The following is a 24,808-nucleotide window of genomic DNA, read 5'->3' as shown; positions in this document are numbered from 1 at the left end:
AAATTACAGCTATGAAGTAGCAACAAAAAATAAGTTCATGGTTGGGGGGTCACCACAACATGAGGAACTATATTAAAAGGTCACAGTGCCAGGAAGGTTGAAAACCACTGTGCTAGAAAAGGTAGGTCACTGGAGGCGGGCCTTGAGGGCTATAGTCCAGCTCCAATGCTTCTGTTTCCTAGTTTGTCAGAGTATATAAGCAAGCCACCTCACGTTCCTGTTGTCTTAATCACCAGAAGTTCCACGGCCTTCCCCACTGTCACAGACTATAATCTCTCAAACTATCAACCGAAGTAGACAGCCCCTCTCCTGTAGACATGGTGGTGGGTTCATGCACATTTGCATGCTCATGCAGAGGCCAGCAGTCTCCATTGTGTCCTCTGCCTCTCTGTGCCTTAGATTTTGCAACAGGAGCTCTGACCAAACTTGGAGCTCGCTAATTTGGCCGGATTGGCCAGGCAAGCTCCTGGATCCTCATGTTTCCACTTCCCAGAACCAGAACAGGTGTACACGGCCACATCTGGCTTGTTACAGAAGCATCAGGTATCTGAACTCAGGTCCTCATGACTGTGCAGCGAGCACTTGATCCCCTGAGCCATCCCACAGTCCCCTTCCTCTCGCAAGCTGCTCATCAAATATTTGGTGCCAGCAATAAGAGAAGTAACAAATATAGGGTTTAGGTTAGCTCCCTCGTTCTGATGTTTTTATAGGTCCCACAGGAGAAGTGAAGTGGTTTGCAAGAGAGGCCTGCTGCTCGCTCGCTGCCTCCTAGACTAGACTTGCTGTGTGCGTTTTCTCTTTTCTGATAACTCACACACACACACACACACACACATACTACACACATACTACACACACACACACACGGGAACAGATCCTCTGCTCACAGACTGGAGCCAGGGAGCCAATTGTGGTCACACAGAACACCTCAGAGAGGGGAAGTGTTGCGTCAGCTCATAGACAGGCTAGCACACTGTCTTCAGTGAGTGCTCTATCGAAAAGGGAGCTACAGAGGTGACAGTGTGGCTCTCTGACTCTGGAGAATACTTCTTGGGCCCAAATCCCAGCTCCTCCCTGGTTCTCAGTTTCCTTACCTCTAAAAATTGCAGCGATGCTGGCTCTTACCTGAAAGGTTGTGGAGCAAGTCACACCATGAACTGTTAATGGTCTCATAGACAGCTGGTGCTTGAGAAACAGATAGTGACTGAATGAGGGTTTTGTAAGTTTTCTAACGAAAAAAGGCAGAGTTTTTTTTTTTCCCTGCATGCAAATGGCAAAGTCTAGACAGTGAGAGGCCTGACTTTGTTCAGAATACTTCTCAGTACAGTACACTCAGGTTGGGACTGAGGGGGCTGGTACTGGAAGGAGGGTGTTAAAAACTCACAGGGAAAAAAAAAAAACACATGGTTTCCCTTCTCAGTGTGCTGAGATTCTCCTTCCAGATCTAAAGGCGTCAGCTCCTCTGGGGAACTTTCCCTGGCTCCCTCCCTGCCTCCTTCCCTGCCTTGTCCCTTCATGCTTGCTTCTGCTCTGCTTCTCAGCGTCCTGCTTGTGAGCTGACAGCTGCCCTCATCTGGTTGTGTTGGTGGCTGTTCCCTCTGGTCCAATAGGAAGCTTCCTCTGCAGCAGATCCTGGATTGGGATGGGGCTGGATCAGGTCCTCTCATAGGATCCCATTGAACCAACCTCTGGAGCATCATGGGTATGAGACCCTAACCCAGCCACTGGCGGTTCTCTCAGCAGTGACCTTGCACTTTCAGATCAAGACTATTCCATAGCTCTTGGCTCTGTACTGAAACATTCCCTTCCAGGGGAGGGACAAAGCCCCACAAGGAAGTTTCAGTACTTACACAGCCCCTCTCCAAGGCTGTACAAACAGTAGACAGTTAACCATGAGGGAGAAAATTCTTCAGTGGAGTTGCCTACATGTCGAGGAGGGAGCTCCAGTGACACAGCTTTCATGAGAACAATAGGCTCACTGGGTCACCAAACTAGACTTTTGGTAGAATCATTTCTTTGTTCTGGCACAAGTGACCTGTCTGTGGTAAATAGGCACCTTCTCACATCTCCCCCAGGAAAGGCCACCAAGAGAACCACAGGTGGGTTGGGGGAATGGTGGTCTGGCCTCTACTGTGGGTACTGAGGCCTGTAACTGAGGTAGGTTTACCTCAGAGTGGAGGTCGGCAGGGGCAATCCCGCGGGCTCTCCTTTTCCACGTGAGGTGGAATGGTGTGCTTGCTCCCTTGCTCATTCACACCCAATCTAGTGTAGGGAATCCTGGTTTGAAAACGCAACTGTCTGAGCCAATGCTGTTGCCATTAGCGATCCTAACCAACTCACTGGTTTGCCAGGTGTTAGGCTAGACACCATCTGGAATTGTTTCTTTAGCCCGTGGATGCCTTATCTGGTATGAATAGGGGTTTGTTCACACCATATCAGCAAAGCCACGCAAACACACTGCCTGAGCCACACTTGTTGCAGGAACTCACACAGCCACTTAGCCTTGTCCTGACCTTCTCTGTGGATTCTCTCTTCACTGGATACCGCTAAAATCCTAGACACCTTTTTAGTGCTTTTGGCTGTTATGACAGTCTGGTTTAGGAACCACCAATGTCCAGACTTGAGCTGGGTTCCTGCTGTCTGCACAGACTCTCTTCTGAGGGTGGGCTAGGGGAGAGAGCAAGGGATTGGAAGCTGGCACAGTTATGTGTTGACCTAAACCAGGTATTATAGAAAAAACCAGCATGTCTGGGGTTCCTGGGTGCTGCTGGTCATTTCTGCATCGTGGAAATTCTGGAATGAACTAGAGTCTCATGGACAGTGCACCTTACAGCTGGCAGCTAGAGCCCTAGGTTCCTTGATATTGGGCATGTAATTGTCACTATTGAAGATGTGCCGTGGGCACCTACAGGGTTGAAAGGGTTCATTTGCATTACCTGTCCTTACAGAAATCCAGGACCCTGGCTCTAAGCCATCTTGTTTGTGATATTTCAGCAGTTCGAGTACAGTAAAGCATCATGGGAGAAAACCATTACTGTACTATGTGTTCTTCTGATCAAGGGCGCGCTGGCTAGTCTCATGTTAACTTGACACAAGCCAGAGTCACCTGAAAGAAGGGAGCCTCAATTGAGAAAATGTCTCCATAGTATTTGGCTATAGAGCATTTCTCTTCATTAGTGATTGATGGGGGAGGGTCCAGCCCACTGTGGTGGTGCCAGCCCCTGGGATGGTGGTCCTTGGTTCTATTAGAACGAGGCTGAACAGCTGTGGAAATGAAGCCAGTAAGCAGCACTCTCCATGGTCTCTGTATCAGCTCCTGCCTCCAGGATCCTGTCCTGTTTGAGATCCTGTCCTGACTTCCTTTGATGATAAACAGCGATATGGAAGTGTAAGCCAGATCAACCCTTTTCTCCTCATCCTGATTTTTGGTCACATTGTTTTGTCACAGCAGTAGAAACCCTGACTAAGACATAAGGGTTCTCCCTGTGTCTGCACCAGACTCTCATGGTAATACAAGGACAGAGTTACTGGAGATGAACCCTGGCCTGTCTTCTCCCCGCCCTCTCGAACCTTTGCCCCTCTCCTCCTAAAGGTGACTAAGTTTCCTCTTCTCAGCCTCTCCCCTGAGTCAGCCCACACCCAGGCTCTGCCCGTGGACAAGCCCAGAACACTTCGTCACCTAGAGTCAAGTGATCCGTGTTGACCTTGAATTGGTCTGGCATTTCCCAACACGCTTGGCATTTTGTCCTCTGTTCCTGGTAGGTACTGCAGGACAAAGACAGAAGCGGGCTCATAGTTACAGGCAGGGCAAATGCAGGCTAGGTTTAAAATATGGGGATGTATCTATTACTTTATTAACAGAAACTGTTAGGGAAACTTTGTCAAGTCCAAGGGCATCCAGGTGGGGAGTGAAGACGGTGAGACTGATCTACAGCCTGTCTGAATAGAGGAGCGTGCCCTTCTCTGAGGCCTCCCCGACTCTAGCTTCTGTCAGGAGAACCCCTTCCCCTCTCATATCCATAACAAAAGGCTCTTTCTGGGCCTCAGGTGTTGCTGCAAGGGATAAATCCCCAGGGGCTGTTTGACTTACAGGACAGCTGCCTAAGGTAACAACAGGTGTCCCTCCCTGGCTGTCATCAACTCCAGCACAAGTGAGATGAGTGGATTCTTGGTCTGCTCTGTGACGTTAGCATTTATTTAGCACCTCTGGTTTACAAAGTCTTTCCACACACAGCTCGCCTGATTTGTAACAAGGAGGAGGATGGGTACTCACTTACCTGTGAGGGCTCAGCCTAGGAAGGCCAGCCCGCTCTGGGAATGTCTTGCATCTTTGGAGGCTCTAGCCCAGGAAGCATGCCTTCCAGTACACTTCAAGCATTTTTTGATATGTAATAATAGTTCGTGTATTGCGCCAAATCTGTATTACAGGCTCTTGAGAAGCTGAGGTAAACAGATCCCAAGTTCTAGGCCAGTTTGGCACACAAAACAAGATCTTATCTCAAAACATCAAAATGAAATAAAATGGGCCAAAAAATTTACGCAAATATGACATTTACTAATTGATTTGTTTATTTTGAGACAAGGTCTCAAGTTGCTTAAGCTAGACTTGAATTCACTGTGTAGCCCTAACTGGCCTCTAATTCAGGGTCCTCCCAAGTCCTGGCAGTACAGGTGTGCATGCTCAGGTGTGCACACTCACTACTGTCTTCAAATAATAGCTTTTAGCAATATGAGACCCAGGTCACACCTGGGTTATAATGTAGTCTCTTCTCATGCACTAGCATCTTCGAGTTCAGAGGTTGACGGGTTCATTGCCGGTATCTCTGCAGAGACTGGGAGTCTGGGAGCGCCTTTGCACAATCGCTAGAACCTCAGAATTGTGGTCTATTTTCTGTTAACATAACGGACTACTGCCAGACTGTCACTATTGGGTAATTCATGAAGAAACTTGGTTCTCACAGTTCTACAGGCTGGGAAATCCGGGAGATGGTGCCGGCACCTGGTGAGGGTCTCTCTGCTCCCTGAGAATGCCGCAGAAAGGCAAGTGAGCATGCTAGAGAGAGAACTGAGCCTTACTTAGTCTTTATCAGGAAGCTGCTCCCATGCTAGCTAACCCAGCCCACAAGACAGCATTAAGGCATTCACGCCATGCCTTAAAGGACCCACCCCTTAATAGTACAACATGTACTAAGTAGAAATTCAGGGGTGTGTGTGTGTGTCTATGCATGTATGTGTGTACATACGCATGTGTTTGTGTGCATGTGTGTGTGGAAGGTACCAGATATCTGACTTCTGAACAAGGATGCTGTGCAATGGCGTCGTGGAGCCCGTGGGGTTGTGTCTACAAGTTCTATTCAGTCTGAGAAAATGATAACGTACACCATTGCTTAGGTACTAGAGAGGACCAGCCCTGCCTATCCTGTCTAGCCTGCCTGGCCTGCCTGGCCTGCCTGCCCTGTCTCCCTGTACCCTGCCTACCCTCTCTGCTCACTCTGCCTTCCTGCCTGCCCTGCCTGCCCCACTGACCTCAACTGCCCTGCTGCCCACCCCACCTCATCTGTGTTGGTTTCTCCCCTGTGTCCTGTAACCATGCAGACATGGCTCTCCAGGCTCCTTTCTCAGGGGTTCTTACGGTCTGGCTCCAGCTCAAGTTCCACTTGTGCCTAATGAGATCAGCTTGGGAGCAGAAAGAAAGCCCTAAGGCTTGTTAAATATGTGGGCGTGGGCTGTCTGCCCCCCTGAACCTCGATGTTAGACCTTGCTTCAGCTCTTCAAAGTCTTCATCCAGGCACGCAGTCCTTGGTGCTTAACACAGAGCAGGTTTATTGTTGGCAAGGGAGGCCTGGTGCCAGCGGCATTTCCTGTTTGTTTTCATGGTCAAACGGAGCTCATAGTTGGTTCCTTCTGGGGAATCAGACTGATGCAGTCCCCAGAGAGTATTTCCTTGGGGCTCCCATCTACTGGAAACGACAGCAGTAACTCGTCTCCCTGGCTCAGCTTTTGCAGGCAGAGTGCAGTACCATCTGCCTTCTTTACTTATTTATTTCCAGCTTCATAGCGCAGAGAGAAGCAAACGGACGGAGCCTCCTGAATCCTAATGATGCTCCAAGCAGTCATTCGGCCTGGCACAGACAGAACTACCTCTCTCCACAGCTGGGATGATCTGGCTGTCCTGGGATGATCAGGATGAGCCTGTCTGGCTCCCCACACCCCCAAGTCTGGAAATTAAGGGTGTAGTTTCTGTCTGGTGCCCTGCTAATTGGGTTATTACTCCCAGAGACAAAGGAATGTGTTTCTAGAATTACCTTTTGGAGGAACAACACATCGGAGAATAAACCTCGGCTGTTTCCAGTAAGCTACGTGTATCCTAACAGCGTACAAAATGTAAAAACAGCTAACAGAACATTCAGGGTGGGCAGAGGACTTGGCCCATCTCTGAGACTAGGTGTCTACGAGGAGGATGGCAAGGACCACTGTTTCTGTTTCAGGAGTTTATTCCACTCTTAGGGGACAAGTCTGTGGTCTCCAGTAGTCCCTAAGATGTGGGAGGGCTCATCTCGAACCTTACAAAAACTGTAGTTCCAGCCTCATACAATTGCTGAGGACTAAGTAGTGCCAGGTGGGAGGTGAGGAGGGCAGAACAAGGGAAAGGATAGACTGGGTCACATGGTTTTATGACCATTTTATTTATTTATTTATTTATTTATTTATTTATTTATTTATTTATTTAATGCTGACTGAGCTCTGACCCTGGAGCAGCAGCCTGAGGCCTTGAAGATCAGGGCTCAGAGGAAATCACTGGGGTGAGAACCTGATAGGGCTTTATGTTATGCCAGGACCGGGCATTTGTTTGTTTGTTTGTACATTTCCTGGACAGAGAGTGTGCTACACAGGCAGGAACAACATGTATGGTCATATATATACGTGGCCCACTGTCCAAAGGTACCCAGTTTGGGAGTGTGGTGAGGAGGGGCTCGGTGTGGCTGGCCCACCTTCCACTCACCCACACAGTACCAGGGCGATTCGTCTGTTTGTAACCTGGTCATAGCCAGAAACCCCATGGGCCAGTCAGGCTCTTGAGTCCAGAGAATGAAACACTCTCAAGAGGGCCAGCAGGAGCTGAGGGGCTGAAGCCTTGTGACTGTTCACTGGTGTGCAAACTCTCCCCACAGCCTCTTCCTGGAGCCCTGCTCAGTCGTGTCAGCCCCTGCAGGTGCTGCTCCAGGCAGATCTCGTCCCGCTAGCTGCGGGAGAGTCCAGATTACGCTGACCAGCAGCTTCAGGCTTTACCTAGAAGAGACACAAGGTTCCTCACCTCTGTTGCCAATGGCCCTGCTAAGGATGCAAGGTGCAGTTGCCTGAGCAGGTTTCATCTCAACAGAACCCCCATGTGATTGGCTGTGACGGCGGGGCTGCTTCCTCCCAAGCATCCACCATCATGAAGCAGTTGCCATGGTGACCCACAGCCAGGTGACGAGAAAAAAACCAGGTCTTTGGTAATGGAATTGAGGCTGCTACGTCTCCTGTGGAAAGGAGGGTGGGGGTGGGTGTCATCACTCCCTCCTGTCACCTTGCTGTGCCTGCTATTGGCAGGTTTTAGGGTGCCTAAAAGGCGGAAGGTTGGCTGGGAGCAGAGACTTTCCAATGTTGGGGCTGTCTGAGATGTCGCCCTACCGAGGGGGCTTTTTGGTGCTGTGAGCTGCTGTCCTGTAAGGGACCCTCTACCCACACTCCTGTGAATAACCCAGTGTTATAGCTGGCTTCCCTGCAGCTGTGCTGAAACTCTGACCACAAGCAACCTGGAGGAAGAAAGAGTTCATTTGGTTTCCAGGTTCCAGTCCATCATCAAGAGAAGCCAAGGCAGAAACGCAAGACGGGAACCAAAGCAGAGGCCATGGAGGAACACGCCCTACTGGCTTGCCCCCCCATGGCTTGTCAGTTTGCTTTCTTATATAGCATCAGGACCACTTCCCACTGTGGTGGCACCACCCACAGTGGGCTGGGTCTTCCCGCATCATTCAGCTCTCAAGAAAATGCTTCCTCAGGCCTATCTGATGGCAGCAATTCCTCAACTGAATCTCCCTTTCCCCAGGTATATCTGGGTTGTTTGTAGTGATTAAATACTGAGTGTAGAGTGTAGTAATCAAATATCCAGCATTGCTTCTCTAGCTCCTTCTCTTCCGGGCTCCTCCCAAAATAGCTCAATAGCTTTTTCTCTTCTCCTCTCCCAAGCCATGGCCTTACAGGTTCATATTCATGCACACCCTCTTGTGTGTGTGTGTGTAAATGTGTTTGTACATGCATGTATGTATATATGTGCGTTATGTGTATGCATGTGTGTAGGTGCATTGTGTGCATTGTGTATGTATACGTGTGTATGTGTGTGTGTGTAGGGATGTGTGTAGGGGTGTGTGTGTGTATGTATGTATGTATGTATGTATGTATGTATGTATGTATGTATAAGTCTGAGAACAACCTGCAGAAGTTGGCTCTCCCCCTCTCCCCGCCGCATGTGGGTTCTGCGGATCAAATACAGACAGGCTGTCCATCTTGGCATCAAGCACCTCTCTTACACGCACAACACACAACAGGTCACACTCAGGAGCACACATGCTCAGCTTTCTTGTGTTGTAGGACAGTGGCCTCGGGTCTCTGGTCCCTGAATCTCTGCACCAAGGGCTTCTCCTACCCCATCCTGCCTCCTTGAATCCCACTCTGGGATGTCCCAACCCTCCCTCCGTCACTCTTTGAGTCTAGGCTTTGCCTGCCCTCACACAGTCATTGATCTCAGGGTCCCAGGAGTTGTTGTTCACCAGGGTCGCAGCCTCACAACTTCCCCTCTTGGATTTTTGACATTTTCCTCTTTGATATATGGCCCTGTCAGCAGGAAAAAGTAAGGAGGAGCCTCCCAGGGGAGCAACCTGACAGGCTGAATCCAGTCTTTATACCTCTGTTCACATCCTTATCAGCTGGAGCAGTGACATGCACCCCATGAGGTTGCCAAGGAAATGACAGGAAATGGCATGTATCAGGAGAATTATATAGTCAGCCAATTGCCATTTGGTGTCATTCTGGACAAGAAAAACTGGACAGCTCATGAGGAATCACTACAAGCAGGAGACTGACCTATGCAAAGCCACATGGCCAGCTGTTAGCAGAGCTAGAACTCAGTGTCTCTTCACTTTATGCCTTGGCTGGGGTCCTTTCTAAAAAAAAAAAAAAGAAAGTCAAGTGGTATGTCATGAGAAAATGATGAGGCTCTTGAGACCAAAGGGGAGGCTTTTGTGCTCCTACATTAACAGCTCATTGAGAATACAGCAGAGAATTTTTAGCTGCAGCAGGAGTACAGTTTCCTGGGAGAGCATGCTGGGCCACAGCCCTTTTCCCAGAACCGAAGCAAAAGAAAAGGAGCTGTTGTCTCTGAATCAGTGACAAACGGGCATGCCTGCTCCTCAGCCACTCTGCTGGAGAGGCGAACACTGATGACAAGATGCACAGACTGAGTTACAAACCCAGAGATGTGGGCGTGTTGATAAGTACAAACCCACCCAGGACACACAGCACGAACATGATATGCATTTGGTCATGTCTGGAGAGCCCCAGAAACAGTGAACCCTCACACTCAGGGTGTTGGATGAGGGGCTGGTGTTTTCAGTGCCTGTGTTCTCATTCACACGTAGCCCTGTGCACACCATATGCCGTCACTTTGGCGCGCGCGCGCGTGGTGTGTGTGTGTGTGTGTGTGTGTGTGTGTGTGTGTGTGTGTGTGAAAGAGAGAGAGAGAGAGAGAGAGAGAGAGAGAACCAGGAATGAATACTAAATCTTGGCTTAAGCAGGTGCGTGGGTGCACCCCACCACACACACACACACACACTCCCCAGATGGAATAACCAAAGAGCGTGGGGCCCAGCCTCAGGGTTAGTTGAGCAACAGTGGTCCTGCTCAGAGGTGGTGCATGTTGTCATGGAGACAAGAACAGGAGATGCTGCATGGGGAGGCAGGCTCTGCTGTGTGGGCAGCTAAGCACCAGAGAGCTATAGATCTCAAGAGGTGTTGGGCGTTGGAACCTCTGAGCTGGGAAGTGGGCTCTGGGCAGGGATAGGGTGTTCTAGGTTGACATCAGGACATAAGCAAGATTGTGAGATCCTGAGCTGATCTCTGGCTGCCAGGATTCTGCTTTCTCATAGTACCGCAACAACCCCTCTCCTGATGCTCGAGCCAAGGCCACACAGCCAAGGCAAAGCCCACCAGTGAGTGCAAAGAGGAGCTTGGAGGTTGAAGATACCAACTGTTCCTGGGAAGACAGGTATCCTACCAATGTGCAGAAAGAATAATTAGCTTCTCTGAATTCAGAGTCATCCTACATGAGGGGTAGAGCTGAAATTCAAATCCTGGCTGTGGTAAGATCTGCAGGCAGTAAGCCTGAGCTGTCTGTCCTTATCAATCAATGAGTTTATGGTGCTTAGAGCCTTGTCGACGGTAGTCATGGTGATTGAGAGCATCCCAGAGTCCCTGCTCTTAGTCACTGAGCCCAGCCACCTCTTCTGACTGCTTGGTGGGGTCCCTGCATATTCCATTGCCTCCAGGGAGGAGCCTGGCTGGCACCGTGGTCCTCATGTGTAATGGTGGCTTATCCTGTACCATGGGCTCCAGCGTGCCTTCTTCTGTCCTGGCTTGAGTGTGCCCTAGCTATTCTTTCTCCACCTTGATGCATTCAACCAGGCAGTGAGCACATAAGCCAGGGCTGTGGGAAACAACAGTGACACAGCTTGTGGGGTTCCCAGCATCCTTAGCACTCAGGAGACTGGCCAAAGCCACAGAGTTTCTTTGAGTACTATGTCGCATCTGAAAATCTCAAAGGGCTAATACGAACTCCACGGCCACAAGTAAGCCATGCTGAACACGAGCTGAACCCTCAGCTCTCTCAGTGCCCTTGTGGTGCTGTGCACACCAAACATTCAAGATCTGCTTCTATTCCGTTTCCAGAAAGGGGCAAAGTAATGGGTTTCACTGAGGCTGGATTTGAATCCTGTTTATGCCACTCAGTGGCTGTATGTCCTAGAGAAATCCCTGCAGCCCCTCTGAGGTTCGTTGTTTCTCCAGGTTAGTGTGAAGCTGGCAGGGTTGGGGAGCCCTTCTCTGAAACAGCCTCTTGCTTCTCCTTTGTGAGGGCCCTGGGCCTTGAGGATGGGAAAAGAAAGACCCAGGGTGATGTGGGGAAATCAAGGAAACCACTGGGCAAAGTATGGACCTCTCTACCTGTACTGGTCTCAGAAACGGGAGGGCCCATTGTGGGCTCGGAGGCCTTTGTGGGCGTGGGAGAAGACACAGTGTTCATTGCTCTGACTGCAATCTCTCCAGATTTCTTGGAAATGTTTCCTCAGATAGAGGGGAAAAAAAATCTGTTGCTATGGCAACCTAACATCTTCCCTTCCCAAGCTGAGTCCTCAAGAGGAAACAATCTCAGAAATACCGAGGATGTGTGATTATAGAAACTTGGGCCCAGGTCTTGAAATCATAAACTGTCCGTCCTTCCCAGGACGAAGAGTAACCATACCTTTTTTACACACAGTCATTCATTCACTCCAACACTAACCAGGACACTACATGGGATACCATGTGTGTCCTGAGGATGCGGAAGATTGCGTAATCTGGTCCAGAACTAAAGGAGCCTCCAGTTTGGTGGGGATCTAGGTGTACACCAGTGGTAGTATGCTGGGGAACTGGGTGCCAACTGGTGGCAGGGTGGAGGGGAGCCGGGTGTAAACTTGTGGCAGGGTGGTTGGTTGCTGGGTGTGAACTGGTGGCTGGGTGGAGGGGAGCCAGGTGTGAACTGGAGGTGTGAACTATGGAGGAGTGTGTACTCTGACCTGAGGAAGGGGAGGTTATGCAAGCCTGGGGGCAGGTGGGAAGGCTTCCTGAAGGAAAGCCTGTTTTAGTCTCTGAACACTAGAAGCTCCTAGCAATCCTAGTCCAGCCACGTTTCAGACGGGAGCACTCTTGCCCTGAGCAGACAAATGGCCTGTTTCAGGAAAGCATATTAGTGACAGCCCCCAGAGGGGGATAACGGTCACAAAATGAGAGGTGCGTTTATAGCTGACCTGAATAAATAATTTACTTCTGGGTTTTAATAATTTAAAAAACCTTCATTTCATCCTGTCTCAAAAATGGAAGCTTTGCCTTCTCTTCCTAGATTTCTTTTAAGGTGGCTAGTGGGTCCAGAGCCCAGAGTGAGGGTCCTTGCCCTCTCCACCGATGCAAGTAATCCCAATCAGACCAGTTCAGACCGAATTAAAAGATACCTAGGTTTAATGGGTGCCTCTGGGAAAACACGGGTGGGGGGCGGGGGAAGAACCAGAATGACCACCAGAGAGAGAAAAAGAGAGACCACATGTTTATCTCTGAGGGGCAGGGAGACCACATGTTTATCTCTGAGGGGCAGTTTAAGTAGCCTGTGGGAGTGGTCTGGACTCTCCCTGGGAAGGGGTCGCCATTTGGCAGACTCTCAGAGGTGGAGTTTGGACTAGCAACTCCCAGGGGAGGGGGCTTAGAATGGAGTTTTCCACCCAACATTTCAACAATAGATGTCAGGGGGTTGGGGTGAAGACCCCAACAAATTTTCCAGACTCTTTGTATAAAGGGGTGCCAGGGAGCTGAAGTGACGCTTTTAACCAAACATTCCAGACTCTCTTTGGATAAAGGGGCACCCGCTCAAGTCTGTCTACTCCCTGCGGGCATAGGGCCACGTAGAAGAAGGGAGAGCTGGGAGTTGGTGGGCTCACACTCAGCGAGAAGTGTGGCTGGAGAGGCATCCAGTTTACTGCCAGCCTGGAGACTTTAGGCATCTCTTCCTTGAGGGAGATGAGAAAAAATATTGTTATTACCCGTCTTGTTTGTACCGACAAAGATGAGTGTGCCAGGATGAGGAGCAGATAGGCCCTTTATTGTGGCATCTTGTTAAACCGGATGGTGGAAGGTCCTAACTGCTGGACAGACCAAGTGTCCTGAGTAGGGTCCTGCTTGAGCCTGGAGAGATGATACCAGCATGGGTGTTCCAGAAGCTTGGCAGCCAAGCGGGTGGTGAGGGGGTGGTGAGGTCCTGTCCATCGAGGTTCAAGAGATGCAGGAACTCACTGTTCTTGGAGTACTCTGTCCCCTGGGGAGATTGGGGCAGGTTCAGGGGCATTTGGGTCCACTGGTGTGGGGGCAGGAGACAGCCGCCAACACGTAAATGAAGAAGGGAGAGGTAGGGTAGGTACCCTGCTAGTGGAGGAGTTTGGGCTAGGAAGTGATGGTTAACAAAAAAGGGAGCTCGAAAGGGCTCAGACCCATAGGGGAATGTGGGGTGCTCCTGAGATGGGTAAGGGCAATGGGGAAAAGCGAGGACCAAGATGACCTGAGTTCAATGGAGAGCTTGATTAGCTGTTGTTTGATGAGTCCATTGGCCCTCTCCACCTTTCCCGAGGATTGTGGGTGGTAGGGAATGTGGATTTTCCAGGAGATGTTGAGAGCTTCTGAATACAAGCTCAATGACCCTGGAAGTGAAGGCTGGCCCACTGTCCATCTGGATGGTCCATGGGATGCCAAACCGAGGAACGATGTGGTCCAGGAGTACCTGAGCTACCACATCTGCTGTTTTCTTGGAGGCCAAAAATGTTTCTATCTATCCTGTAAAAGTGTCCACAAGTGTTAGGTGATAACAGAGTCTCACCGTAACCCTGCCCTTCTCTGCCCTCTCTGGGAGGTAGTGGGAGCTGATGGCATTATTAAGGTCCACGTTCCCTTCTCTCTTCCAGTCCTCTCTCAAATAGAAAAGTGGTTGGGTTCCTTCTCTGCTAATCCTTCTGTTTATATTAAGGAGTTTTGCTATTTGTCCCTGGCCTATGATTTAACCTGGCATGATTTCTATGTCATCCAGGCCTCTACTCTCACTCCTGAAGAACAAAGTAGAATTCAGGCAGCAGCTAGACAGTACACAGACCAGACTCACCTGGTAGACAGTACAGTCCCTGTAGGGGAAGTGGCCATGTCGGCCACAGAACCATACTAGGATTAGCAACCAGACCAAAATGGCCAACAGAAGCTGGACATCGTGGTCCGCTGCCTCCTTCAGGGTATGGAGATGGTCTCAGAAAAAGTGGTTAATTTCGGCCAACTCCGGGAGATCACGCAGCTAGTTGACGAAAACCCGGCCAATTTTTAAACCAATTACAAGAGACCATGGTTCAGTATACTAGACTGGACCCAGCCTCCCCAGTCAGTACCAGATATTAGAAAAAAAAATTAAAAAGACTGAGGAGGGTCCCCAAACCCCCATACAGGAATTGGTGAAAATGGCCTTTAAAGTTTTAATGCCTGAGAAGAGACAGCTGAGTCCTCCCAACAGACAAGGCTGCAGGAGGCAGCAATGCTCCAAGCCCAAGCCCTAGCAGCTGCCCTGAGGCCACCGGGACCCCCAGAATGGGGACAAGGGAAGTTGACCACGAGGCTTCATCCTGCTGGAGTTCAGCCTAAGTCAACCTTGCAGGGAGCCTGCTATAAACGTGGCCTAAATGGCCATTTGGCACGATATTGCCCTGGGCCTCTGCTGCCTATGAGGCCATGCCCTATCTGCCAGAAGCCTGGACTCTGGAAATCACAATGCCCCCATGTGGGCTCATCCTCTATGGCACACCACAAAGGGCCAGTCTCACCAACATCAGCAAGTGAGACTGTGCCAACCTTTGAACTACTTGGCCTGGTGGAGGATTGGTGCTGCCCAGACTTGGTGACTCCATCGTCCTCTCTGAGCCTAGGGTTATGTTGCAGGTAGTGGGTAAGTCCTTTACTTTTCTTTTGGACATAGGAGCTACCTACTCTGTTTTAACATCTCACTTGGGCCCTACGTTCCCCTCACCAAATTCAGTCATAGGGTAGACAGGACTGGCTCCTTCCCACTTAAGGCTCTGCCACTGCCCTGCATTCTTGCAGGGTGATTCTTTTCTCATTCTTTCTGAGTGATACCTGCTTGCCCTGCACCTCTTCTTGGTTGAGATATTCTCAGCCACTTTGGGGCCACACTCACTTTGGCCCCCACACCTTCTCCTGAGTCACACTTTCTTCTCACCTTAATAGCCTTACAGGTTCCTATCCCAGACTGTTCTGTCTCTACCCTCCCTGACCCAGTAGATCCCCAAGTATGGGACATTCCCACTCCTGTGGTTGCTACTCACCACCAGCCAGTCCTAGTGTGCCTTAAAGACCCTTCGTCCTTCTTCCCTTCCAGATCACAGTTTCCTATGTTTGAAACCCACTGCTGATGTCTTAAGCCTATTATCACCCACCTTCTATCTCAAGGACTTCTAATCCCTATCTAATCACGCTGCAACACTCCTGTCCATCCTGTGCATAAGCCTTCTGGAACTTATCACTTGGTTCAAGACCTTTGTCTCATAAGTTAGCTGGGCAGTGGTGTCACTCGGGAGGCAGAGGCAGGTGGATCTTTATGAGTTCGAGGCCAGCCTGATCTACAGAGGGAGTTCCAGGACATGCTCCAAAGCTACAGAGAAACCCTGTCTCGAAAAAAACAAAAATAAATAAATAAACAAATAAATAAATGAATAAGGCAGTTATTCCAGTTTACCCACTGGTTAACAACCCACACAATCTCCTGTCTGACATCCTTCCTGCCACCTCCTACTTGACAGTTCTGGAATGTTTGGTTAAAAGCATCACCTCAGCTCCCTGGCACCCCTTTATACAAAGAGTCTGAATGCTTAGTTGGGGACTTTACCCAGTCCCCTGGCATCCATTTTTGAAATGTTAGGCAGAAAACTCTATTCCAAATCTCCCTCCCCTGGGAGTTGCCTCAGTTGAAACTCCACCTCTGAGAAAGCCCACCAAGTGGTGACCCCCCTCCCCAGGGAAGGTCAAGGAGCCAGCCAGATGGTGAGACCTCCCCAGGGAGTGTCCAGACCACTCCCACAGGCTATTTAAACTGCCCCCAAAGAATAAACACATGGTCTCTCCTTTTCTCTCTCTAGTGGTCATCCCTCACTCTGAGTTTTCCCAGAGGCCACCAGGGAGCGCTTGCACCCATTAAACCTGGGTATCTTTTAATTCGGTCTGATTTGGGCTGATTGGGGTTACTTGCATTGATGGAGAGGTTTATCATCAGTTTGTGAAATGCAGTCTGGGTAGCCCAACAATAACCGTCTCTCACACCAGAGAGGTTGAGGATCCAATAGCCATTCAGGTCACAAAGCTGGATGGATGTCTCAACAGTTCTGATACGGCACAGAGGCTTGGAGGATTCCTGGTCTTCAGCTTGCATTGGAATCCCCAAGAATCTGGCTTTAGAATCACCGAAGTGTTGAATTAGGAGCGGCAGGGCTGCGTCCCCAGCACCCGGCCGCCCGCATGGCTAGCTTATGCCCGAAATAATTAACACGGAAACTGTATTCTTTCTGGCCCGGCTAGTTCCAGCTTCTTATTGGCTAGCTCTTACATATTGTTCTAACCCATTTCTAATATTCTGTGTAGCCCACGAGCTGGTTTACCAGGGAGGATCTTAACCTGCGTCTGTCTGGAGTGGGAGAACCATGGCGACTCCTCACTCAGCTTCTTTCTCCCAGCATCCTGTTCTGCTTTCTCCTCCTACCTAAGGGTTGGCCTATCAAATGGGCCTAGGCAGTTTCTTTATTAATAAGAAATCATTCCCACATCACCGAAGCACTGCTGCAGCAGCAGGATAGATGCCCTCGCCAGTGGGAGAGAAAGCAAGCAGGCAAAAAGTGAAGTTTTTTTTCCTCCATGTCATGCAGCTTCCACTCAAGGTGGCATCTATATTTAGGGTGGGTCTTCCCTGCTTTAGATAATCTGATCAAGAAATCCCTCACAGGGGTGCCCTGAGACTGTGTTACAGTCAATCACAGGTGCGGCCAATCTGACGCACAGTGGACCCCACAGCCTATAGGAGTTGCTGTCACTTGGGGTCAAGTCTTTGAGAGACGTGGAATACAAGCTGCTGAGAGACACCAGAGGGAACTAAGACAGAGAACTGAGGGGCTGGGACAGAGTCCACACTTCCCTTTCGGAATCCCGGAAGTTTTCAAAAATGGACTCCTTCCCCAGAATACCACTAGCTGCACACACACACACACACACACACACACACACACCACCTTCCCCACTCTTCTGTGCCCCCTCTCAGACTTCTAATGGATCTCATGGGACCAACTTTCTTCTCACTGGGAGCCAACTAAGATGCTGGGAAAAGGTTCCCATCCTTTGCACGGATCTGACACCAGACAAGCTTCTATAGAAGAACTGCCACTGCCACCCACTGTCCTTGCAGCCCCTCCTTGGACCTGGAGTCTGGCTCCAGCTCCAGACATCTCCTAGGTAACATGGCATCACTACAGTGATCCCCAAGCCAGATAACACCCAATGCAGCTTTGGTCCACCCTCCCCTCTCTGCAGATTCCATCCTGCATCTGGCTACAAGGAAACAATAAAGTCTCAGATGCTAAACTTTTTATACCCATGATGCTCCAGTACTAACCCAGCCTGCCTGAGCAGTCTGCAGGAACCATTGGTAAGTATAATTCTGCAAACTCCAGAAGTTCTGCTGTCTTTGCAGTGGTTTCTTTCACATTCACCCCCTAAGCCACAAGTGGACCAGAGAGAAAAGTATTATTTTATCAGTATGGGCCTGAATGAAGGTCCAGGCACCACAAGCATGTAGTGCCCATGGAGACCAGAAGAGGGAGTCACGTACTCTGGAACTGGAATTATAGACAGTTGTGAGCTGCCATGTGGGAGCTAGGAATCAAACCTGGGTCCTCTGGAAGATCAGTCAGTATTCTTAACTGCTGAGCCATGGCACTGCTTTTTGTTTTGTTTTACTTTCTTTTTATTTATTCTCTGTGTCTTTCACATCATGCATCTCCATCCCATTCATTTCCCTGTCCTTTTGCATCGCCCTCCACCCCATTTAAGAGAAAAAAAGAAAACAAAAGGAAAAAAATAAAAATCTTATCATGGATGCATGTAACACGGTAAACCCCTTTGACCATTTATCTTTACTTGTAAGTCATCATTGGTCTGGTTTGAGGCCTCTGGTTTCTTCTACACTATTGATGATGGCCCCTCACTGGTACTCCTCTTGGATATCCTGCTCTTGCCCTGTGTTGTGGAGATCCTGCAGCTTTGGTTCTGGGGGTCAGGTCCCTTCATGTGCTCCAACAGATCAAGTCATAACCTTGGTTCTGGGCCTGGGCAGCTGCAGGGTTGGTCAGCCCACTAATCCTCCCCTGTCCTCACCACCAGGGTGAGCTTCCAACTCTGCTCTGGCTAATTCACCCTTTGCAGCAATGAGCAAGGGGCAGGGTCAGTTCCCTGCCTTCATGCCCTTCGGGTCTGCTCTCCCACACCAACACCTTCAGGCCCAGCTTCATTGTGTTGCCCAGGAAAGGTACAGGGGCCACTTTTGATGTGGGATTTTCCTCTGTATGCTGTGATTACCATTAATGAATAAAGAAACTGCTTTGGACCTATAGCAGGGCAAAACTTAGTTAGGTGGGGAAAACTAAACTGAATGCTGGGAGAAAGAAGAGCTGAGTCAGAGAAGCCATGGAGTCCTGCTGGAGCCAGATGGAACTTTAGCTGGTAAGCCACAGCCACGTGGTGATATACAGATTAAAAGAAAAGGGTTAACTTAGTATGTAAGAGTCAGCCAATAAGAAGCTAGAGCTAATGGGCCAAGCAGTGATTTAATAAATATGGTTTCTGTGTGATTATTTTTGTTCTGGGCAGCCAGGACAAAAAAGTGGCTCCTGCCTCCTCCTACAAATTGGTGCACCAACATGGTAGACTAAATACATGTAAAACCTGAGAATGCTTAAAAAGGAATCCTAGACACAAAAGAACATAGTTAAATATGGTTTAGTAGCAGAATTTTCTTGGGTGGGCTCTGCTAGAAGCAAGCAGAGGCATGGATTCTTTAAGAGAGGTTTTCCTGATTCAGTGGTAGCATAAAAAAGCTGCGCCATTTTGAAATGCTGGCTTCCTGAGCCATGCTGCCAGCACGAACTCTGGCTCTTTCTGGAGGCTTAGTATTTAAATGGAGTTTTGTGAGCAGAGTGTTCAACATAGACACACTGCAAACTTGGAACTGGGGCAATGTACACAGCTTGCAGAGGCGATGAATGGACCTCTTCCACCATGTTGGACTGTGTGGAACAAGCAGGAAGTATCGTATATACCCTAGTAATGTCACAGCTTAAGTTTTTAAGAAATGCTTAGAATTTTAAGAAACACTCAAGGACAATAAAGAATTATAGATACATAATAGGACAAATTCAGACATAAAAGACCTCTAAATGGGTCACAGTGTTGGATAAATGTATGTAGGATTTGGAGAGAAAAGAAAAAGAGTATAGAGAGATATAAAAGGAAATAACTGGTTTATAAAAAATTAGAACAAAATCTTTAAAGACACAGAGTACAGACAGTAATAAATTAAAAGGAGTAATGAAAAACAATCCATATAAAGATGGAAAATTCATGGAGATCTGGATTATGTATATTATTGTGATTTCTTTGAATTTTTGACTGTAAAAAAGCTAAGTACAGAGAGAGATTTTATTGTATGGACTGCTAAGCTAAACCAACATGTATATTTTAAAGGTATCTTGAATTTAAAATATGGGTCTAAGGATATGTTGCTTTGGAAAAGAGGTTCTTCTTTTGTTTCCACAGAGGATGAGAACCTGTGGATTTCTTCCAGACTAATATGGTTTGATAGACTAAGACACTCTGAAAGGTTGCCTTGAACACCCCTCAAACAATCACTTCACCCAATAAATAGCAGGAAGCAGTTTAGAGAGTGCTACACCCAAATTCCCAAATATTGTTTATAATTTTTTTATATTTAAAGGGGGGATATGCTATAGAGATTTGCATTGATATGGATCTTGGTTTTTGATGCAAATTTAAGGTCAATCTTCTTATATGTATATTTCTTCTCTTGATTAAGGTATTACAGTTGTGTAGTTCATTTAAAAATAGAATGTATAATTAAGAAATATAGGTTAATATATAATCATCTATAATAGTCAAGCTTATAGTCATGTTAATTAGATTTTCTAGATGTGCAGAGATGTATTTCAGATAGGTATTCTTCAAACCTTTCAAAGACTACAGAATATGGAATTTAAAATGTTTTAAGAATTTAGGATTTATCATGACAATGAGACACATCTGCACCTGGCAGCTCCAATCTACTTTAAGAGGAAAATGGGCTTTGAAGAGGCTTCTTATGGAGTTGGCTAGCCATTTGGGTAAGAAGCTGCTCTTACCTGGACTGCTTCATGAACTGGACATGCAGGACCACAGAGAAAGGACTGCTGAACTTGTCTAAAGGTAAGATGAAACTTTAGGGTTCCTGCTTCATGAAAGAGTCTGCCAGACATTCTGCAGGACACAGAAGAAAGTGACTGACAAACTGCTAGTATATGCAGAACTGTCTGAAATTTCCTGCTTCATGGAAAAGTCTGCCAGATGCTATAGGCCTGTATGCTGAAGATGGAGGCCCCAATGGTACAGAAGAACTTTGGGTGACTGTTTAGGCAGTGAGATGTCTCTGTCAATTTTAGAGTTTTGGAAGTTGCTTACAATACAGTTCCTGTTTACTTAGGTAATATTATATTCTTCTAGAGTCTTCAATGGAGTTGAAGAGTAGATAATAACAATATAGTTTTCCTTAGTTATTATAAAAGATAAAGTAGATGTAAATATTGTAACTATAATTCTTACTTGATATCTGTTTTGTTATATGTAATTTTACTATGTTAAAGTTAAAACCTTCCTTTTTATTTAAAAAGAAAAGGGGAGGTATTGTGGGATTCCCCTTTGTATGCTATGAATACAATTGGTTAATTAATAAAGAAACTGCTTTGGACCTATAGCAGGGCAGAATTTAGGTACGTGGTGAAAACTAAACTGAATGCTGTGAGAAAGAAGGCAGAGTCAGAAAGAAGCTGTGTAGCCCCACCAGAGACAGATGCCAGATGGAATATTGCCATTAAGCCACAGTCACATAACGATACACAGATGAATAGAAATGGGTTAAATTAAGATGTAAGAGTTAGCCAATAAGAAGTTAGAGATAATGGGCCAAGCAGTGTTTTAAATAATAGTTTCTGTGTGGTTATTTTGGTTCAGGGTGGCCAGGATGAACGAGCGGCCAACTCCTATCTTCTTTTATTTGTTTTGAGACAGGGTTTCTCTATATAGTTCTAGCTGTCTTAGAACTCACTCAGTAGACCAGGTTGGCCTCAAACTCAGAGATCCACCTGCCTCTGCCTCCTGAGTACTGGGATTAAAGGCTTGTGTCACCACCACTGACACAATTAGACTGCTTTTATCAGGTGTGCTATCATAGCAATGAAAGAAAATAACTGATACAATGTAACTTTGTAGAAGAGCTGTCTATTGCTCTAGGCAGAAGACTTGCCTCTGCCAGTTAGTGTACTTTTATTTTATTTATTTATCTTTGTAACTCTGGCTGTTCTAGAACTTGTTATGCAAAATAGACTAGTCTTGAACTCATAGAGATCCTTCTGTCTCTCCCTCCCAAGGACCAGGATTCAAGAGTCTTGTATCACATTTGGTTTCTGTGGTTCTTAGCCATGCAGACACACAGGACTGGTTTGGAAACCTAGACTTTTACTTGGTATCCATGCATTTTAGACACTTTGTTTTTCCTCCTTACTAGGGAAATGGGACTTTGCTGGGCTGTGCCTGTGCAGCTGATTTCTCCAGAGCAGTGGTTCTCAACCTTCCTAATGTTGTGATCCTTTAATATAGTTCTTCATGTTGTGGTGACCCCCAACCATAAAATTATTTTCATTGTTACTTCATAACTGTAATTTTGCTACTGTTATGACTCATAATGTAAACATCTGTGTTTTCTGATAATCTTAGGTGACACCTGTATAAGAGTTGTTTGACCCCCCCCCCCAGAGGGGTCATGACCCACAGGTTGAGTACCAGTGTTCAAATGTGCTCTTGCTACTGCCATCTAACATCAAAGTAGCACCTTCCCTTCCCAAGGTTATATGGAAATGAAAGTTGCCTATGGTTACTGACAGGGTTTTGGGTCACAGAGCCATGAAGAATGCAGCATGAAACAGAATGGAACTGTAGAATCACTTAGAGGCATGTTCCCAGTAGGTGCTCCTTAGATCAAGTTCAATGTCACAGTAGACACGTCACTGTGTATGTGCCACACTGGAGCAGGGTGAACATGGAACATAGATCTAGCAGAGGTCTCCCAGGGTTAGGTGCTCAGCTGTTCACACAGACTCATTTCTGACTGTCTTCAACACACAATAGGTATTTCTGTGCCTTGCAGCCACTTAGCCAGGCCCTTACTGCTGTGGTTCCATTATACCTGGTCCCTCTCTTTGGACCATAACAATGGCCACCTCTTCCAGTCATGAGTCAGGATGCAAGGGCCAAGCTCAGGTAAGAACTGTGAGTCCCACTGCCAGTTGTAAAGCAGGGGTTTGTGTTGTATGAGCTGCGGGGCTGCATTCCACCACCCAGCTCCTGCCACTGGCTAGCTTTACCCGAAATAACAACACACAAACTGTATTCTTTTAAACACTGCCTGGCCCATTAGTTTCAGCCTCTTAACCCATTTCTAATAATCTATGTAGCACCATGAGGTGCACTTACCAGGAAAGATTCAGCATGTCTGACCTGGTGGCTGGCTGCATCGCCGTCTGCCTCAGAGAGCAGAGCTATCGCATCTGCCCGGGAGAGGGGAGCATGGCATCTCTGAGCTCACTTCCTCTTCCTCCCAGCATTCTGTTCTGTTTACTCCACCCACCTATGTTCTAACCAATAAAATGAGCCAAGGCAGTTTCTTTATTTTTTAACCAATGACCTTCCCCCATCAGGTTTGCCCCCCTGCTTCTGTATAGGCACTTTGCAGGCATCAGAGATTGGGATAGGGCCCAGTGATGGAATGCAAAATAGAACTTGTGCCAGCATTAGAACATGACTTAGGGGAAGTCCTGGTGATGTCTCCGGAAGCATGAATTTTGCAGAGAAGAAGAGGGAAAAGGAGTTCAGGGCAGGACATCCCTGTGATATCCTCTAACTGGGTGTGGTGGTCATAGTCCTTTGATCCCAGCACTTGGAAGACAGAGGCAGGAGGACATTTCCTGTTCCAACTGCCCAGTCCCAAATAACCAGCAACTGCTTCCCAAATTCCACACAGAGGCTTATACCACTTATAAATGCTCAGCCAATAGCTCAGGCTTATTACTAGCTAACTCTTACACTTAAATGAAACCATATTTCTATTTATATTTTGCCACCTCATTTTTTACATGTCCTTGGTGACTGACTGGCATCTCTCCTGAGGTCGCCCTCATTCTTTCCATAATTCTCAGTTTGGCTTTCCTACCTAACTCTGGCCAGCTCTGGAGACAGAGGTAAGCAAAGCTCTGTGAGTTTGAGGCCAGCCTGGTCTCCATAGTGAGTTTAGGCCACGTGGATACACAGTGGGACACTGCCATAACTTACCTGGTCAGAATGAAGATATTCTAAAAAGACACTAATCTCATCCCATCAGATTATTGTAACAACGAACTGCAAAAATATGAGAATTTTCCCTGGAATCTTATGCTGGAAGAAGGAAAAGGCCCCAGCCAGTGGGGAAAATCAGTTTATGCAAAGATAGAGTGTAATGGTCTGTCCTGTCCCTTAAGTCCTCCAAGGCAAGCAGATTGTCCTCTTGCTTCCAGCCTGTGAGCTCCTTCTTTTCCATCTCTCTCCTGAAGAGGTAGCTTCTCTTCTCTCCTTTCCTCCTCCTTCTTCTCTCTCTCTCTCTCTCTCTCTCTCTCTGTTTTTCTCTCTCTTTCTCTCTTTCTCCCTTTCACTCTGCCTCTCTCTCCTCATCCCCTTTCTTTCTCTCCCTTTCCCCTCATAACCCACTAAATAAATATCCAACCTTACTCTGCATGACATGCCTGTCTGTCTCTGTCCCTCACCTGCCACTGCTCCTTGTGGGACTGGCTGAACTTCTGAGGCCTCTTACCTGCCTCGGACCCACTGCCCCTCATGGCCCCATGCCACCTCTTGGGGACCTGCAGTGTTTTATTTTTACCATTACAGAGAGTTCATGGGTTAGTTTCTAATGTGTCAGATTTGCAGGATGAGACTGAAGGATGGGCAAATTATGGGCAGGGCCACACCTGACAGGGACTGGTTAGGTGTGCATATCCTTGGCTCTCTATTTAAATTTTGGTCTCACTTCGGGACTCTGGAAGGACTTGGGCATTCTCTGGTCCCTTTGTCCCTCTTCTCAATGTGGATACATTGAATAAATCTCCATTTGACTCTTTTTGTTTGTTTCATTTTGGGGGGACAGAGTCTCACTATGGAGTCCTGGCTGTCCTGGAACTTGCTTTGTAGACCAGGCTGGACTCAAACTCCCAGAGATCCACCTGCTTCTACCTCCCAAGTGCTGGTATTCAAGGTGTGCACCATCATGTCCAGCTAATTTGACTATTTTAATTGGCTCATTGAGGAAGGGTGGCTGAAACTGACTTGAAGCACAGGTTGTGTTCTACAATTATAATAACAATAACACTATCTCAAAAACAAACAATTAAAAAAATAAATGTTTTTAAATGGCCAGCTTCTCCTCAGGCAGCCCTCACCGAAGATAAAAGTATCCAGGAGAACTTGGAAGTCCTTTTACAAGCGCATATCTCATTCGGGGTCTACTTAGAGAGGAAAGGGGCCAGCCTTG

The sequence above is a fragment of the Alexandromys fortis genome, unplaced genomic scaffold (genome assembly GCF_014885135.2).
Source record: "Alexandromys fortis isolate MF-2015 unplaced genomic scaffold, M_Fortis_MF-2015_v1.1 scaffold_30, whole genome shotgun sequence".
Lineage (NCBI taxonomy): Eukaryota > Metazoa > Chordata > Mammalia > Rodentia > Cricetidae > Alexandromys > Alexandromys fortis.
This window is presented reverse-complemented; position numbering follows the sequence as displayed.